The 19,809-nt window shown below is 47.7% G+C and overlaps 1 long non-coding RNA gene across 4 annotated transcripts; it reads right to left on the reverse strand.

Moving 5' to 3' along the window:
* Positions 1 to 316: 316 nt before the first annotated feature.
* LOC133049594 (uncharacterized) lies at positions 317 to 19,779 on the reverse strand. 4 transcript variants are annotated; one of them, XR_009691413.1, is made up of 5 exons: positions 19,644 to 19,779; positions 14,436 to 18,451; positions 3,141 to 3,223; positions 2,016 to 2,112; positions 317 to 1,326 (listed from the first exon to the last, which is right to left on the reverse strand). It is a non-coding gene; the product is annotated as an uncharacterized LOC133049594 (long non-coding RNA). The 4 variants fall into 4 exon arrangements; XR_009691412.1 differs by having other exon boundaries at positions 2,016 to 2,300; XR_009691410.1 differs by lacking the exons at positions 317 to 1,326; positions 2,016 to 2,112; positions 3,141 to 3,223 and having other exon boundaries at positions 13,991 to 17,077; positions 18,316 to 18,451.
* Positions 19,780 to 19,809: the final 30 nt, after the last annotated feature.

A 19,809-nucleotide genomic window follows, 5' to 3' on the forward strand; every position in this document is an offset into this window, starting at 1 on the left:
GGACAGCTGCCCTCCCAGAGCCCCCAGCTGGGCGGACCCCCAGGAAGGAAAGGAGCCGGAGGCCAGAGGCTCCGGGCTCCGACACTCTGCTCCACGTGCGCACGACGCAGTTTCCGGTTTGTGGCATTTTGGGGACAACCACGTGTGTTTACCTTCTGAATGTGACTACACATGAAGGGTGGGAGGGTGGACAGTAAGTACTCACATTACAGACGGTAGGAAGGAGCCAACAGTTGGTTTTTAAATTTAAATTTATCACAAAAGAAATAATTTCTCACGGAAAAAATGTCTTTTTAAATGTAATAAAATACTTTTTTTTTTTTAAAGCATACTTTATGAAGCTTCTTAGGAAGTTGAACTGACACTATTAGCAGTAAACAGACCCGCTGACTTGCACAGTTTCAAGTCGCCGTGCAAACCTCAACAGCCCATCGACCTGTAAAATCATTCCCATGAACGTCCAGAGAAAAGTGAGGTGAAAACAGAACTGATGAATCTGGATAATTAAAAAAACTTACATCTTAATCCTGGCACCAAATCTAAAAACCTCAGCGTCCACAACGGCCGCCTTCTCAGGACACGTTTCCAGCCGCCTGACTGGCAGGTTCTTAGGTGGTTACCGGGCTGTGAGAGCTCAGGGCGGGCAGAGACTGCAGACAGGCTCCGCCCCCTCCACAACGCCGCGATCGCGGAGGGCTCCGACTGCGGCAGCTGGGGCCCGGTCTCCAGGCGCCCAGCCGCGATTGCGCAGGGTGTCCGTGCCGCGCCAATAGCCAGCGGCGTCTTCTCTAAGCAGCAGGAGAGGGTCTCCAGGCGCCCAGCCGCGATCGCGCAGGGTCTCCGTGCCGCGCCAATAGCCAGCGGCGTCTTCTCTAAGCAGCAGGAGAGGGTCTCCAGGCGCCCAGCCGCGATTGCGCGGGGTGTCCGTGCCGCGCCAATAGCCAGCGGCGTCTTCTCTAAGCAGCAGGAGAGGGTCTCCAGGCGCCCAGCCGCGATCGCGCAGGGTCTCCGTGCCGCGCCAATAGCCAGCGGCGTCTTTAAGCAGCAGAAGAGGGTCTCCAGGCGCCCAGCCGCCATCGCGGAGGGTCTCCGTGCCGCGCCAATAGCCAGCGGCGTCTTCTGTAAGCAGCAGGAGAGGGTCTCCAGGCGCATGACGGGTCAGGAAGAAACGGGTGGCAGGCACAGCTAACCAGCGTCTTCTGCAGGACGTGGTTCCGGTTCATCTAAATCCAGCTCAATTTTCTGCCGAGACACGACTGCCTTTACCACCTGTGACCACTGGCCTTGCGTATTCTACAAAATCATCTGTAAGAACAGGCCATGCTCCTAAAGGAAAGCAAAAGGTTTTAAAAAATCGGCATTTTAGAGTAATATTTTTTATAGTCAAAGGATTTTCTCACAATCCAACATTAATATCTCAAGAGCTCAAATGATTTTAAACTTCTACACGTAACGGGTCAGCTGAAATTACCCTCCTCGGCTCTGGCTGGCCCAGGCGGTAGGTGCTGTGCGCTGGCGTCTGTGAGCAGCGCCCACCGCCAGCCCCGCTGAGCACATCTGCGGTCACGTCCGTGCTGGGCAGAGGGGGCTGGGGGTGGACATTCTTTCCGAAGGGGCAGCACCCACAGTGCAGCAGGTGGGAGAATGTTCCCTGAAATGTCTGGGGTGGGGGCCCCTGCAGGTGGGATTGTGCTCAGGTGAGTAAACATAGGCTGGAATCCTCTGTGTGCTTCCGCGGCACGATGGAATAACCGCTGGCCACACTGGGGTCAGCGGGCCCCAGTGACCATCCTGCTTTGTGGTCCTGCCTCGGGGCCTCTGCACACCCACCTTGAAAGCTTCAGCTCAGAAGAGGTCCTCCTGACTTTCAACGTGAGTGATGTTTTCTCTTGTGGGATTTACAGGACGTAAATCTAGCCACTTCATCACTCCTGTCTCACACACGGGTCGGGCAGGGGTCAACCGGGACCCACCTGCCCACTGGCCTTCACCTGAGGTCTGCGGACTTCACCTACCTTCTTCATCATAGTTGGACATGTCATCTGTGATCATGTTTCCAAAATCTAGAAGAAGGTTCCAAGTGTCCCTTGGGATTGAGCTTTTGTGATGCTCCTAAAACACAAAAGGAAAGACCAGCAGACCGCTGGCTCAGACGGAGCTCTCAGCCTGGTGATCTCAGGACATACTCTGACCAGGAGTGAGGACAGGTCAACACTGTCAGAAGTTAACACAGCAACAGTGCTTTGGGTCTGTGTTAAGAGCTACATGATGCCAACATGCAGATGCAGAAAGCAGACTTACTGAAACACAAAATAAAAATTATTGACTTTTATTTCAAATAGAAAGGCAGCATTTTTTATCTCTTTATCCAACCCTGAAACCAGTTCAGAAACAATGTGGGGAAGCGGCACCTGGATGCATTTAGTTCCTGTGAACCAGGCGGCTCTCTGCAGGGGTGGGATGCTCGCTGTTACTGGACACTTCAGACACTGGAGGACCCGCCCCTGCTCCTTGGGGGCTGGAGAGCAGCCCCAGGTCTCCCGAGGCTCCCAGCCCCCGAAGGCCTGTCTTTGCACACATGAGTGCACATGTCCACAGATGGCTCCCAAGCTGGTCTCACACTCCAGAGCACATGCACACGGCGCATCACGCGTGCTTTTCTGCCCCAGCTGCCCCACACATGCCCTGGGCCTCCTGCTGCACATGCTGGGGTCCTTCCCAGGCTGCTCCTGGAGGGCATCCCACACCCCTCCACTAGAAGGACTAGTCCTCACAGAGCAGGGGACCCTGAGCAGGACAACACAGCCACCTCCCACGGTCAGGGACGCGCCCGGCGCCCTGCACCCTCCCCTCAGCTGCGGTCACCGAGGGGTCTCGGCCCATGAACACTGGGGCAGGGCCCATGAACACTGGGGCAGGGACCACAGACGCACAGTCTGGAGGCGGCCTCAAGCAGCCTGGCCCGAGCCCATGGGCACCATTTTCTGCAGGAGGCTGAGCGTGGCCGCGGGTGGGCTCTCTGGGACCGCCGCTGGGGACACTGGTTCCTCAGGGCCCGCAGACAAGCCATCGGTTATTAGGACGGTAACCACCCCGGCTGACCCCTCACATGGGGACCCTGTAAGCAGGAAGACACTTACCAACAAGAAGGTGTTCCAAAGATCTAGAAACTTAAACCTTCCAGATAACACCAGATTCCAGTATGCCACGGCCATTTCCAAATCTGGCAAAAAGAGAGAACGCACTCAGTGAGTCTTAACTCCTTTTTCCACAGCACAGTGACCATTTCTTGGCACGCTGGTGTTCACTTACTCAGTAACACTCGGCAGTCTTACCCATGGTTACATGCGGGCTAAGGCTCACAGGAGAGCTCCTGAAGCTGTGTACAATCTGATTTGGGACCTTGGGGAAAATGGCTTTGGAAAACGATTTGTGCACCAGGATATTTGGATGTGTCAATAATTATCCCCTAATTAATCCATTATGAACACTCTGCTTTGCTCATGTACTGGGCTTTCTTGACTGCTGGGCCGACCTGGATATGATTAGCTGGATACAATTAACACATACCATTTATATATATATGCAGGGAGCCGGCCTGAATGTACAGGCCCCTTACGGCTCTAAGAGAGATCAAAAGGTCTCTCTTTGTCCTGCCACCCCTTCTTGTTAAAATATAGACTGGCATTTGTCTCCTTCAGGGAAAAAACACACCGGTGACCTTTTTGCCTGTTTTTCTGGTGCTGATAAGCTCATCATGCTTGAAACCTGTTTTCCATCTATTGTTCTATTGATGAAGCCTGTTTTCTATCTAATGTTCTAATGATCTTAATCATGTTGGGCGCTAGGGTAATTAATGCTTTACTGATCTTGAGTGTGGGAATTTAAAACATCTGTAGCTCTGCACGTATGCAAACCCTCGATCTATTCTTAGTAACTCCTGTTAGCGTATATATGGGCGTGGTATTCTTCAATAAAGCTGGCGGAGTCAGATGCAAGCGGACTCCGTCCCTCTCAACCCCATCTTTCTCTTTCTGAGTCTTCTTTCTGAGTCTTATTTTTCCTAGGTACTCTGGTAATTGCGTTCTTGACCAGTTCGTTTGCCGGCAGGCTCCGGCATATATACATTAAAAAAAAACAGCCCCACGCACTTTCTAAGTGATGAACTACAAGTTTAAAACTTGTTTAGAAAGGAAGGGACACAGTGCTTTCCAAATAGACCTTCCTTGCCACGGTAAGAACTAAAATGGAATCTGATTCAAAGGTTGATCCCATAAGTATCATCAAGACTTGGGATTTCTTAAGGTAAAGCCAAGACAAATTAGCATGTTGTTTGGTCACTAGTAAAAGTCAACGCCCTCATTTTTCCCCAGCTGGAAGGTTGTGACGATTCCACGTCTAAACAGACTGATGCCGTGGGCTGCATCATGAGATGGGATGTTCACGGACACAGAAGCTGAGCATCAGGGCTGCAGGAGAGGGACGCGTTCTCGGCTCACTGCAAGGCTGGTATCGATTTATTTCTGTGTGATTGATACACAAGAACATCAAGGGGCTGAGAAGGTTACTTCTTGAAGCTGACACCCTTCAACTGTGTGGGCTAGTGCTCATCGCTTTCAGACAACAGTCTTGTACTGAAATAGTGCTTATGTGTGCATGCCAGGAGAAGGAATGCAAAAAGCCGATGAATAAATATTTAAGGTAACGAATTCTTTCAACACAAAATATTCTACTAAACACCTTCCAAAAGATTTTCATTTAAATCTGGTTTGGTCCAACTTGGACAGAAGTCATAAAAGCTGAAGCTCTGACCTGAGGTTCCCAGGTCAATCATTAGAAATGGATGAGCAAGAAATACGAGTAGTAGCCAACTTCAGATAAAATGCCTCTACTTCCTGTGTGTTTAGCGTCCACGAGATAACTCAGTCTGAAATAACCTGGAGTCTTAGAAAGCAGTGGTCAGAAAACTCGAGGAACGGGTAGAAGAGGAGGCTGGCTGGACCTTACCTACGGGCCCGTGTCTTGCTAAGCCTACTTCCTTATCACTCAGGAAAACCTACACTCAGCTCATCTCAGTGAGGGGAAGCCTCACACTGAGAATGGAGGCAAACCTGGGGAAGAGAGAGAAATAAAGCTTTATGGTAGACATTAACTCTGGTTACCTTTGGCTTCATTTGGTCCTAGAAACCCTTCTTGTAAAGTTCCCCATGTGCATATTTGTAAAGCACACAACTCATAGTAGACGCCTGCATTTTCAGAGACCCAGCAGCGCCTAAGTAAATAGGCCGAGTGCTGTTCTGATGGACCTGGCCATTTGCAAAACAACAGCAACACTCAAAGTGATAGAACTTGAGAGCTGAGATCAAGAACAAAATCTACTCTACTGACCATGAAAGGAATCATCAGAGCAGCTATTTTCTTTCTATAACCTTTGAAAAACCCTACCTCCTGAGTAAGAAAATGATTATAAATGTTCGTAAGTAAAATTTATGTCTGTGATGCTCCATTTAGAATTAGATCATAAAGATGACCATTCTGTCAAAAAAGAATGGGCTGATGGAAAAATTAGTTAATAATCATGAAACTTTACTTCCTCAAAAATTATGATTTCTCAAAGCCAACTGATTGTGGACTCTAGCCAGTATGAAACCGTGCTAAGCATCTTACATTAAAGCAAAGCGTCAAGGAGTTTTAATTACCTCCTCTACTAGGCTAAGGGGGCTCCGCTAGTAGCTCAATTGGTAAAGAATCCGCCTGCAATGCAGGAAACCCCAGTTTGATCCCTGGGTCGGGAAGATCCCCTGGAGAAGGGAACGGCTACCCACTCCAGTATTCTGCCCTGGAGAACTGCAAGGACTGAACAGTCCGTGGGGTCACAAAGAGTCGGACACGACTGAGCGACTTTAACTAGGCTAAAGAGGTGGAAACAACAACCCACTCTAGTTTTCTTGCCTGGAAAACCTCATGCGCAGAGGATCCGGGCGAGGTACAGTCCATGGGGTTGCAAAGAGTCAGACACAACTGAGCAAGTAAGCAGCGCTAGGCTAAGAAACAACCGCCACACAGCACGCGCCCCTCTTGCCGCACACAACAGACACACAGGTCTGAAGGGGCGTTTTCCCACCCCTTTCCACTGCTGTCCACACTTTCTCAGGAATTATAGGAACACGTGTATCAACCTCTTTAAATTATATTTAACCCTTCAGAAGACAGACAAGTTCAGATACTTTGGAAATTGTAAAATCAATTGTTCCATCTGGGGTTCACAGCTGTAAAATTACTCTTTTTTTTTTTAATTGAAGTACAGTTGCTTTGGGAGATAGTGACGGACAGGGAAGCCTGGCATGCTGGGGTCCATGGAGTTGCAAAGAGTCAGACCCGACGGAGTCACCGAGCAACAGCAACAAATAACTGTCGCTTTGCCCGCTGCACTAGTTTCCCTGATGGAGCGGCATGAATATTCCAGGGTCGCTGCCTTCCCATGTGACCTCCCTCCCACGGTGACCTCCCTCCCGTCGTGACCTCCCTCCCACGGTGACCTCCCTCCCGTCGTGACCTCCCTCCCACGGGGACCTCCCTCCCGTCGTGACCTCCCTCCCACGGTGACCTCCCTCCCGTCGTGACCTCCCTCCCACAGTGACCCTCCCTCCCATCCTGACCCTCCCTCCCACGGGGACCTCCCTCCCTTCGTGACCTCCCTCCTGTCGTGACCATCCCTCCCACTCCCCCATACTCATCTGGCTTTGTATCTTTTTAAAAAACCCTCAAAAAACCTTCTAAAATAAAGTGTGATGTTTGTGAAGTGTCCAGGTATGTAATAATTTTCCTGAAGAGGCTATCGTTCCCTTTAATATGATTTTATGTTCTCTCAATGAGTCTCCTGAAGCAAAGACACAAAATCAGTAACTGTTCCAATTCTTCAGTGACTGATTTCTGATAAACATCTTATTTGTCTATAGGCATAAAGTAGATAATGATTTTTTTTTCTCAGTGAAGGAATTACAGGATAAACTATAAATTTCTCCTTTTCTGCTGCCTGATACTCAGGCAAAGCTATTTAAAATAGAAGCTACACACGCTGGGCTCCAGGTTGCAAAAGTGCTTCAAAATACTTCTCCTTACACTGAACTTCATGACCAAAGGAAGTAAATTTATAAACTTTAAAATAGGTGATTAACTTGGACTAATTTACAACCTCTTAGAAGTTACAGTGGAATTTTAAAAGCATGGCAAACGCGATGACTTCAGATGGAATGAATGCTGTAGGATTTCCAGGCAGCTCCCACCTCCCCTGCCTGCAGCCCTGCAGCCTTCCGGCGGGATCACCACCCTGCAGGGGAGCCCCGGTCAGCCAGGGCAGGCGGCGTCCAGCTGCAGTGGGAACACTGCTGGGCGTCTGAGCTGACCTGCATGGCACGGAGGGCTGTCCGGCAGAGCCCTGCAGAGCCTTGCGCCAAAGGATCATATGCCATAAAAATGATGGCTGCTCGAAACCCTGAGTTTGAGGTTCTCTGTGACATGGCAACAGAAATAAGTGGATTTTATAATCCTCAAATAAACCAAAACCTCAAACTGGAAATACAAGCTAAAGATTTTCTGTATATACCAGATACGGTAAGGCACAAGTAACATTTTGGCAAAATCATACATCTCTGAAAGAAGAAGAAAAATGTAATCCAACACACATCAGAATTGGTTTAAGTAAGTTAACATGAAATCCCCAGACCAGGACGAGGTTAATGTCACCTGCCCGCGTCTCTAACCCATGAGACAATTACACACCACTGTGAGAGAACGCAGAGCATCTGAAAATTACTTCACATTTAAAATCGTATTTTTGGCTCCGCACGTCAGGAGTGACTGCAGGCTGAGGGGCTGGAGCGCATGGGACTGTCCCAGCGGCGAGGGGCGCCCAGACCCTGGAGGAGGGGACCGCCTGGAGCCCTGCTGGCCACACCCGGGCGTCCTCTCGAGCGGACCGGCGTCTGGCAGGCATACTCAGCCAGCCCCTTCTGCCCCCGGCTCCGAGCGAAGGTGAAGGTGAACTGGTAAAGGTCCTGGAACTTCACCGTGTCCTTGAACTCCCGCTCCAGTCCTGGCAGCAGGGCTTTCAGCTGCCCTGCGCTGTCACACCTGGGACAGGACACAGAGCCTCACGTGGGCGTCGCGGGGGGCAGACAGCTCCAGCCTCCCCGCGCTCCGGGCGGCCTGAGGCTCGGGCCTGAGGGCGGAGCTCTCGGGTCCCTGCTCTGGTTACAAGGGCTAGAAAGGGCTGGCCCTGTTTGTGGTGGTAGCCCCCTGCTCTGTGAAGAAACCAAACCCACTGATTTATATGGAGCATGGACTGCATCTTAGTAGAGAGGCCACTGGGCTTCCCAGGCGTGGTTAAAGGACCCACCTGCCAGAGCAGGAGATGCAGGAGATGCAAGTTCGATCCCTGGGTCGGGAAGACCCCCTGGAGGAGGAAATGGCAACCCACTCCAGTGTTCTTGGCTGGAGAATCTCATGGACAGAGGAGCCTGGCGGGCTACAGCCCATGGGGTCGCAAAGAGTCGGACACAACTGAAGTGACTTACCACACACACAGAGATGTCATTAAAAGTAAAGAAGGAACCCCGCAGAAGCTGCAAGGCTCTCCTCGCTGTGTGGGCTGGAGCACAGCCAGGGGTGAGCCCTGCACCTGGGGCCCCGCAGAGACCAGCGCCCGGGCCTGACGGATACGAGGAGGGAAGAGCCGGGCCCTCGCTGAGGGCAGAGCTGAGCCGACCTGCAGCCTGTACTGGCCCGGAGGAGGCAGGCGGGCAGACTCAGGCCGCTGTCCAGGGCCTGCTTCCTTACGGTGGGCCGGACTTGAAACAGCCAGCACAGGAAAACAACTCTATCGCTTTAAAACTGGATTTTCCTCCAAAAAGTCAACAACCCTTAGGAATATTCAAAAGCCCTCACTAAAGCAGGCTTTAGACCAGTGAAACATAAAATCTGTCGTTTATTTTGACTGCCCGGCAAGGAGGAGGCTGAGAGCCACATGTCACTCACCCGCGTGCCCCGGTGAGGCAGGTGGAGCCCGCTTGGGGCTCTGTGTCTGGCGAGTGAGCGGGACCACCACCCCCCTCCTCCAGGCCGTCTCCCCGGCTCTTCTCCGCGCCTCCATCACAGCACTAGCGCTCCTTGGCAGACCCATCAGTTATCCCTGCTTTGCAGCTAACAAATGGGGACTCCCGTGTTCTACTCTGTGTCTGGGCTTCTGTCCCAACGTTGCGTGTGCGAGGCTCATCCGTGACACGTGGGCTCTGGTCGTCCATCTCCGTCGTCTCACAGCATGCCACTGCGCTCACACTGCAACCCCGCTTGCTACAGGTAAGCATCTCGGCTGCTTCCAGTTTTCCGGTCATGAAGAATGTTGAAGGTTCCCGTATGTGTATCCCGGCACACAGTGCATGTGTGAGGCAGACACCCACCCGCAATTCCACAAGTCTTGTCAAGCCCTTCTCCGGGGTGACTGCCCACCAGCGACACTCGGCAGCTGTCCTACAAGAGGACCTGGGAGGTCCTATTTTGATGTGCTCTTGACCTGCAGCCCCCTACCTCACCCCAGGAGTGAGGCTGAGTTCCTGCTTGTATCTTCACTGGCCCCTTGGAAAGCATCTTCTGTGAAGGGCGTGGTCGTGTTCCCTGTCCATTCTCAACCAGGTCACCCTTTTCTTGTTTTGCGGGGACCCTGTCAGCAGAGCATCTCACAGCCCCCACCCACTTCCCCACGTGCTGCCTCCTGGTGCTCTTTCTGGCCAGAAGTTCTGATTTCAGGGTGGTTTCCGATGTTTCACCACCTGGGCTGCTGGACGGCCACAGGTATTCTCCCATTTTCTAAAGGGTTCTGCCTTCAGCCTTTCGCACTGAGATCTACAGCTCACTGAACTGAATTTATGTTCTGTGTGAGGCAGAGACCAAGACGAACCTTCTCCCATCAAAGTGTTAGTCGCTCAGTCATGTCCAACTCTTTGTGATCCCATTGACTGCAGCCCGCCAGGCTCCACTGTCCATGGAATTCTCTAAGCAACAATGCTGGAGTGGGTGGCCATTTCCTTCTCCAGGAGATCTTCCCACCAAGGGATTGAACCTGGGTCTCCTGCTTTGCAGGTGAGCTCTTCACCATCTGAGCCACCAGGGAAGACACCTTTTCCCACACGACTAGCCAGTTCCCTCAGGACCCTTTTGTGAAAAGCCATTTTTTCTCCACATCTCTAAAAGGCTACCTCTGCCATAAATCCAGTGTTCTGAAAACACGGGTTTATTTACTGGCTCTCATCCTGCCCCACCCCACATACTGCTAATCACTGCAAGTGCCCTGTTACATACTGACAAAATACCCACCCCTCCCTTTTCTGTTACTACAATGAATTACATTAATTGACTTTGTAATGTTAAACAGATCTTGCATTTCTGGGCTACAACAAACTGTCATGATGATTAATCCTGATTTTTGGTTGACTCGCTTTGGAGGCTTGATTTATTTTGCTGAAAATCTGGTTAGTATTTTTGCATCTTCTGCTCATCATATGTGTCTTTTGATTCTTATGACTGAGAGCAGCTTATAACTTTCTCTTCTCAACATGTCCTTTCTAGGTCTTACTATTGAGGCTATGCTGGCCTCAAAACATGCTAGGAGTGTTTTTTCCTGTACTCTTCTCTGGTGTGAAACTGGTGTTATTCTCTTTATTAAAAGTTGGAGAAGATGTGCCAGTGAACCAACCATGGCCTCAAGTTTTCTCATTGAAAAGATTTTAAATTATGGGTTCTGATTCTCTAAGAGTTACGGAACTATGTCTTCACAGGCCCATTTCAGTAAGTTGTCATTTTTAAAAGAACTTCTGTATTTCATTTAAGCTTTCAAATTTATAAACATACAGTTGTTCATAATAGGCTCATTTTATCTGTAGGGTTTATAGCAATGTCCCCTTTCTTTCTATATGGCTTATGTGGCATTCATTACTTTACTGGTCTTCTCAAATGTCAAGTTTTTGGCTTTAAGAATCCTTTCTACTTATAGCTTTTTAAAAAAATCATTAAATTACTGCCTGTTTAAAAATTTTAATTCCCTCTGTCTGCACTGAGTTTTAATCTCCTGTCCTTTTCACTACTTGCTGAGATGGATGCTTTCCTTACTGAGTTTCAACTTTCTAAAATATGTATCTAAGAAGCTGACTCCTGCATGTTCTCATAGTTTCATCCCTCAAAATACTTTAATTTCTGCTGTAACTTCTTTCTCAACCCAAGGGTTATTCAGAGGTACAGAATCCACACAGATTCCAACCTATCTAGCGAACTTTCTGTTATATTCCTTTCTTAGTTGTACTGTGGTCAGAGAACACGTTCTGTGTCACTTCAACTCTGGGACATTGCTGTACCTTACCTTATGGCCCTGTTTATGGTCAATATTCATAAATGTTCTTTTGGAAAAGACTATGTATTCCTAAACATCAAGGCAACGTTCTATTTCCTTTTCTGAATCTTCTATTTACCACTGATTCTTCATCCACTTAGTCTACCAGTTGGTAAGATGTGTGCGAGAAGATGGGAGGACATATTCCCCACTATGCTGGCAGATTTATATCATTTTCTTTAGAGTTTTAATTTCTGCTTTAAATAAACTATTACTGTCCTGGTAAAACAAAACTTTTACCACTGAGAGACGGTCTTCAGATTCCTCCTGCCCCCACTCTTCCCTCTCCCCCTTGCTCTTTAATTCATTTACAAGACCTTCCCGCCTTGCTGTCTCACTCATCCACATACTGGTTGGTTTCGCTGTGTCAAAATGTCTCTAGTGGACACATCATATGAGGTCTTCAGGGAATGTGATCCCAGGTGCTAATACCATCCTGCTCTGCCTGCCTTGGGCTGGAGCTGGGGAACCGGGAACTCACAGGATGTGTATCCACAGAACTCCAGGGCCTTAAGAGGACAGAAGCAGAAAACCATGGAGATGACACCAACCAGACCACTGCAGGACAGATCTCCAGAGGATTACTGGAGCTGACTGACACTCCACTTTCAATTTTCTGGCCCCTAACCAGCAACTCAGAGGTGGTCTGAGGACACCAGTCTCCCATCTCCCCATGTTGTGGGCCTCCTGAGTAAAAGCACCTTTTCTTTTTCCTCAAAAAAAAAAAAAAAAAAGAAAAGAAAAAGAAAGTGTCTTTCATTATCTATAGAATTACTTTTTGCTTTGAAGCTTATTTAATATACTAACAGCCACATCAGCCTATTTTCGGTCAATGTTTGCACACTACTTTAGACTCTGTCCCTCAAACCGCTCTGTGCCCTTGTGTCTTAGTTCTATCTGCTGCAAACAGTATATACAGTAGTTGATTTTTAAAAACCCACCTAGCTGTGAAGTAATTAGCCTCCAACTAATAAAAAAAAAAAAGATAATAATAAAAAAAAAACCCACCTAGCATTTAGTTCACTTACATTTAAGGTAATTACGTAAATGCAAACATTTTTAGGCTTAAATCCTCCATTTTATCATGGGCTTGCTATTTGTCCCACCAGAAGTTAATTTTCCTTGTGCTCTTTTTTCCCTTGGATTCTTTCAGATTGAATTTTATGTTTTTATAGTGATTATAACATATACAAAGAGAGAACAAATATTTTTTCCCACTGTTTTATCTTTTTCCTTTTCCCAACAGCATCTTTTGACGCTGTTTTTAATGTTGATCAAGTCCAACTTACCACTTTTTTCATTTATGGCTGGTACTTTTTCTGTCTTTTCTGAAAAAGCTTAACCCAAGATTATAGTTTCTGAATCTTTGTCTAAAACTTTGTGGTTTTAGTGTCTGGCACAGGTCTACAATCTAGCCCCAACTAATTTTCAGGTATGGTATGAAGGAGGGACTGAGGTTAAGTTTTTCATGTTTGCCCCATTGTGTCAGCATCATTTGTTGAAAAGACTCTTCTTACCCCCCATTGAAATAATAAACACTAACAATCTTGCAGTCAATCAACAATGTGGGAAGACTTTACTAACTCATCAAGACTTATTCTAAAGCTACAACAATTAAGATGCTGGGTTAAAGACAGATAAAAACATCCATGGATACAGCAGGGAAGACCCACACAGACAATTTTTTGTTTTTAAAAATGCACAGGTTATTCTCCACAGCACAGTTCACTAACACATTCACAAAACTTTTGTTTAATATTTTAAATGGTACTTTCACCTTTAACTGCTCCATGAGGTGTGGAGAGAGAGCAAGCCACTGACCATCACTAAATTGTGACCTTAAATTATATTCTGTAAACTCCAGATAAGGAGGCGTGAGATGATCTGAAAACAATTTGGGAAGATTCATGCTCAGAATCTTTAAAACATGTATTTAAAATTATGACACTTCTTAGGCTAATAGGAATTTTAAAATTTTATTTGTACGATGTATTCCTAGACAATGTCTAAGAAATGCCATTAATTGTCTCTGTAAGAAGCACTTATTTCCAAAAGCTCCCGTTTTGGGGCGATTTTAACAGGTGGGGTAACTGTGGTCCAGCAGTCATGGATGCTCTTTTAACGGGTCTTTCCGGTTCTAAGATCACTGGAATGTCTCTAGGCTCTCCCAGGTGCAAAGAATATGAACACATGTGTGGTTACAACACTGTTATAAAGATACCTGTTGTTCAGTTGGTTTTATTCAACTTCCGGGAATGTGGGAAGATATTAGAAATAAAGTCTCATAGAACTTATCATCTTACCAGGGTCCTGGGTTCAGTGAAAACAAGCACCGTGTCTGCACAGCCTTAGAACATGTTTACCTAAGGCTTTCAAGCTCCTTTGGGAGCTAAAAATAAGTGTGTTTAAGTTGTCAACACGGAAACCTCAGAGTATCAGCAAGTCAGCAGGTTGGCTTCTACACACTTCATGAAACAGTGCAGTAAGTTCATGGTTAAAAGTCATTTCTGTTATGTGCCTTCATGTACTTCTCTGACTCACCTAATAAGTAAGAAACATCTTAAGGTATTAGTGAACCTTTTACTCCAACGCTAGGTAGAGCAGAGAAGTCGTACAAGCAAAAAGACAGAATGACATTTTATTAATGCTTAATGCAGCAACACAACAGATTATACATTTAGTACACAGTATTAGGAAATAAATTAAATGGCTGAAAACAAACAAAAACACCTGGATGTTTATGACAACTCAAAACTGGAAGGAAAAAATTAAAAAGGAGAAAGTGTAACAAAAGGAATTAATCTGAATAAAAATACTGAACAAAACCTTAATTGGGATTCAAAAGAAAACCAAAAGGTTTAATAGTACAAATGCACAAGAAATTTGTAAAATATACAAAGGACATAAATTGATATGAAATTTACAGGTCGCTGAAAAATAATGTTGAAAATACTTTCCTTTCTGAAAATGTTTCAACTGAGACCAGTTTACTTACCCAAGTTCTGTCATGCCGTCTACAAATTCCTTTTTGCTAAATTCACATTGAGTTGCAGCCCTGAATTTCCAAGCTATAAGCAAAACTGAGATACTGGCAGGATGTAGGCTTAAATCATCACAAAACTGTTGAATTCCATCAATTCCAATTTTATTTTCATCTTGTGGGTCTACAGTTAAAATTAAGGGAAAAATAAGTTAAAAACTTGGATATTTTGAAAAGTATTACTAAAATGGGTGTAAAGAATGTATTTTTAATACATCAATCAATGCACTGCAATTTTCAAGTATATATGAGAGAAATAGTAACATAATAATTTATCCAGAAAATACTCCTATTTTTAAAATCGAGGTTTCTGGGTTTTCAGGGGGAAAAAAAAAATCACTGAAACTTCTCTGAAAATGTCATTATGAATAAAAATTTTGATTTCCCTAGAGTAAAATAAAAATTCAAGTTTACAGAATTTTAGCTTGCCCAAAGCAAACTGCTATGAAAAACACTGCATGGTGAAGTATTCACAGGAGTTCAAGCTTTTACCATCACCTTGCCAAGGCAAAAGAAAGATAATGTATTTTTCAAGTCATTTTATTTTTTATAGTGCTAATACCACTGCACAACACTTATTTTTTGGTCATTTAGTTTATACACCCACGTTTAACAGCTGAGAAATTCTGGCTTACCCCTCCCCTAATTTCTAGTTTAGAAATAAAACTAAGGAAGTTAGCATTTTTCCATGGGAAAATCAAACAGTGAAGCCTACTAAAGCATCAGTAAGGGCCCACAGTGAGGCCCCACGAGCTCGCCCGCCTGGCGGTGGTCTCTGGGCCCGCCTGGCGGTGGTCTCTGGGCCCGCCTGGCGGTGGTCTCTGGGCCCGCCTGGTAGTGACATGCCGCCTGCTGCTGTGGGAGGCACCAGAGCAGGCCGTGGCACTTCACTTGGAGCACGGTCAAGTGCAGCAGACTCTTCATCACACAGGGTTGGACTCCTCAGTGCTCAGCACCACATCTAACGTACGTCATTACCCAAGGAGACCACTGGCCCCCATCACTCGAGCAGTCACCAAGACCCTCCAACTCTACACTCCCAGGTTGTGAGAGTGGACTCATGGCACAGAGGGGCTCGCCACATCCCGACTCAAGCCCGTGCTCCTAACACGGCACACGGTCAGGAGGACAGGAAAATGGGCCTACCGTGCCCTCACCTAACAGCCTTCATGACAAACTTCACATATGTCATTTCTGGATGCATTAAAATAGCTTGGAGGCACTCATCTGTATACATTCTGTAAGGACAGATGTTTGTCAACAGTCTCTAACTATATATTTATTTTTAGGGCCCAAATCTTGAACTAAAGAATAAAGATAACTTTTGCAAAAGCAGCTGCACACATCTGAATAACTTAAAACTAGCTCAGTAATTAACTTAGCCAAAAAATCTAAAGCATGCTGAAAACAACGCTCCTTTTGGAGAACTACAAATACAGGTCTGTTCTTTTGACCACAGAAGTTTCTGAACTAAGATTAAAAAAAAAAAAGAATGCAATTTTCAGTTGATTTTTTTTTTATCTAAATAGATTAAAATATACACACTATATTTTCAAAAGTAAAAAATGAAAACAAGAACTCAAAGTCTAGGAAGTCTATGTTAATACTTGTTTAAATGAGGGTTTTCACTTTCTGCGTTCTATTTTTTTAAGTTTTGGAAACATAAGAGTAACCTTAGAAGCTGCTAGAAAGAAAAAATAACTCTTGAGCCACTGCCGCCTTCCCACTCAGCAGACCTGACACCTGATGCGGAACTCGGAGCCCGTGGAGCTCTCTGGATCTGCAGACTTGCTTTGCCTCATGACTGTATTTTGAGAGGGAAAGCGCCATTCTAAGCACCGATTTCAATAAAAATAACTGCTGTCTCCAACTGACAACACAAGGTTTCTCTGCCAAGAGCTTTCCAGAAGCTTCTGCCACTGGCACTGGTGCAGGACTCTGGCACCACCAACTGTGGCAGGCAGGGTGACCTGAACCTCCTGTCAGAACTCCTCGGACGATGTGGAATGGTTCTCAAGCAGCCTTCTCACCAGGTACTCCTGCCCAGTGGGAGTGCTCGGGAAAAGTACTCCTGCAGCGGGCATAGCCCCCTGGCCTGGACACCAAGCCTCCCACCAGTGACTCCCCACAGCTGACCCAGGCCGCGGATAGGAGGGCTCGCTGCCCATCAGCCTTTAGACTGTGTGCCTTGTCCCACCCCAGCCTCGAGCCATCAGCAGCCACGTTCCGATTAAACCAACTAAACTGTAGAGCTGACCATCAGCAAGGGAGGGGGCTGTGCTCCTAACATGGCGCAGGGTCGGAAGCCTTGGGACACGGCATGGGAAGCTCCCAGCCTCCACCCCGCGCCCTGGACGTGCGGCGCCTCGGTGCCCTCACCTTGGGACCTGTTACACAGCCGCTCCAGTCTCTTCCTGTCCACGGAGGCGCTCATGGATTCCCTGTGAACACGCTCGGGTGCGGGAAGCAGCTGTCCGTGGCCAGGTCTGCCGTCTACTTGCTCTGCTCTAAGCAGTGGGCGGCACTTCTCTTGCCAGCCTGAGTAAATGCCATGAACTGGCGGACCTTGTCCTTCTGAGATGATTTAAGCTTATGCTCTGGGAAGCGAGAGAGGCAGGAAAGCCAATGAGGCCAGCCCAGAGAGCCGTTACGGCTTGATCACCAGCACCTACATTGTATCTGGACTTAACTTCTCCCGGGTGACCAGACTGCACTTCAGAACTACAGAAATACAAAGCTTTGTTCCCCATTGAGTAAAAACACTGGGCAGCCTTCTGAAAATTCAAACGACAGTATCTATATAGTAACAAATATGGAAAGTCTAAACTCCCCCAAATTAGAAATATCAGTATTCTATGCAAAATACATTTTGATCTTTATCTGGTTCCCTTCCAATGAAGCAGGATGCTGCTTTTTTTCCTTTGAGTCTCAGTGAAATCCCCCTTTATAACACACTAACCTGAGGTCTGACCACAACACCACAGCCCACCTGTGGGTCCTCCTCAGCTTGAATTAATTTCAGGCCCTAATGACCAGGAGAAGGCCCTTGAGGTTTAGAAACATCATTATTTTAAGTTTTCCTCTGTCTAAAATTAGCAGAACAACACTGATGAAAACACACACATAACAAAAAATTGTGTGAAAAGTAACTTATAAAAGTTCCAAAAGCAGGCACAAAAAGCCCGTGATGATTAAGTAAAGATACTAATAATGAGAAGTTCATGTACATGAGACAGAAATAAAATGGAAAAATAGGGCAGAGGCTGTGGGTGGGTAGTAAATAACAAAACTGCCCTGTAACTGCACTATATATAGTATATGATAAAACCAAATAGTATTTTGATGCTTCCAGATACCGGAATGGTTAAGGTTTTATTTATTGAAGGTAACCTGATGAAGACGACAGCAGAAATGACAGTGATTCACCAAGGTTGTAAATCAAAAGGGACACTAGGGCTTTCCTTGGCAGTCCAGCGATCAAGACATCACACTTCCACTGCAGGGGGCCCAGGTTTGATCCCTGGTCAGGGAACTAAGATCCCACATGCTGCATGGTGTGGATAAACTGTCCCCCCCAAACCAAAACCAGACCCATCTGCTGCTGCTGCTGCTAATACTTTATAAAACAACAATAATATGATAAAGGGAAAAATGTTACTTTTAAAAGGATTTATACTCAGTTTTGTTAAAAAAAAAAAAAGATGACACAGTTTACAGAAGCACATAGAATAAGTTGTAACTTACAAAAACATGTAATTGGAAAACAAGATGTAGATGAAGAAATTAGGAGAAAAAAAGACAAAAAAGGCCAGAGATAAGATACAGACACGCATACCATATACAAGAGCTGAAAGCTGAAAATTAGGCTCTGAGCTTCTCAGTTGCCAAAGCAAAGATCAGAGGGGACGGTTCATGTTACCACTTTCTTCAGTTTCAGTGCCAGGAGGAGCTGGGCCATTTGGAGTTCACGCCTAAAAAATAAATTAATAAAGGTCCATAAATTGGCAGGACCACTGCCTACACTTGAAGCTCTGATGGACTTCACTAAGGCTCACCATGCCAAGGAAATTAAATGATTATTGGCGGCTTTTAAGGGAAGTGGGTGGGCTTTTCCTAAAAGCCTTATCCTCTTAAAATGTACAAAATTCTTGAAATAAAAATGTGGATAATCTAGGAGAAATATCAGATAAATTCTCTAACCTCTGGAAAAGGTCTCAAGCCTTTTAACTGTGACTTTGTGAAGAACCACTTCTGTGATGTGTGCATCAAGACTGACCATAGATCGAGAATGAAGATTCGTCCTTAAAATGCCCTTCCAGAAACACCGAATACAACAAAGTCTCTTCCAAGGGGCCGACCCAGTTAACGGTGTAAGCTGAGTCACCCTGATGGTTCTGGGTTCAGGGGAGGGGAGGGCAAGGAGTCAGGCCCAAGTGCCCCCTTCACTCTCCCGCCTCTCCAACCTCTTTAGAAGGCCCCAGGCTCCTGCCCACGCAGCCCCTTCCTCTGGGGAAGCGCGGTCTCTGCTGTCCGGACCTGCCGGATCCCCCCTCCTGACAGGATATGCTCCACCTCCTCCTCCGCGGCGCTCCCCACCGGGAGGGTGTGTCCTCACGCCGCCTCTGCCCCAGCCGCTCCCTTCTGGAGCCCCTGCTCCTGTCCCGAGCCCTCTCACCAGGATCCCGCTGCCAGGAGGGCGAAGGCCGCCCCAGCGCAGCCGGCTGCGTCCTCTCCCTGGCCGCCTTCCGATTCCTGGAGGGCACCCCGGTCTGCCCCTCCCACACCTCTGGACGCCCCCCGCCCCACTCACTGCGGGGCGCTCAGCTCGCACCGAGGAGCCGTGGCTGAGCGTCCGCTGGCTCAGCGTCTGACGCCGCCACGCGGCTCCCGGCCCGGCCCCGACCGCGGAGAAGGGGCTGGGGCCCGTGCCCGGGCCGGCCTCTCTGCCGGGTCTCGGCCCCAGCGTTACCGGACCCGCGACTGGCGCGTCGGCCCGGGACCCCGCTTGCCTCACACGGAACCCCTCCGTTACCGCGCTTCCACGACGCCTCAGAGCACAACCCGAAGGCTCCAGAAGCCCCTCCCTCGCTGCCCCCCACCCCGGGCCCCGCCGCCGGTCTCCGACTCGGTCCTGCCCCCGCCGGCGGCCCCCGCGTCACCTACCCTCGCCCCACAGCGCCCCGGGTCGCGCCCGCCCCGCCGCCTGCGCGGTCCCCGCCCGGACCTCAGCCCGGACACCGTCCAGAGACGCAGGACTCCGACTCCCGGCGTGCCGCGTGCCGCCGGGATCCAGGCCGCTCTAGGCCTCCGATTCCCGGCGTGCACCGCG

This window comes from Dama dama, chromosome 30 (assembly GCF_033118175.1).
Source record: "Dama dama isolate Ldn47 chromosome 30, ASM3311817v1, whole genome shotgun sequence".
NCBI classification, from domain to species: domain Eukaryota; kingdom Metazoa; phylum Chordata; class Mammalia; order Artiodactyla; family Cervidae; genus Dama; species Dama dama.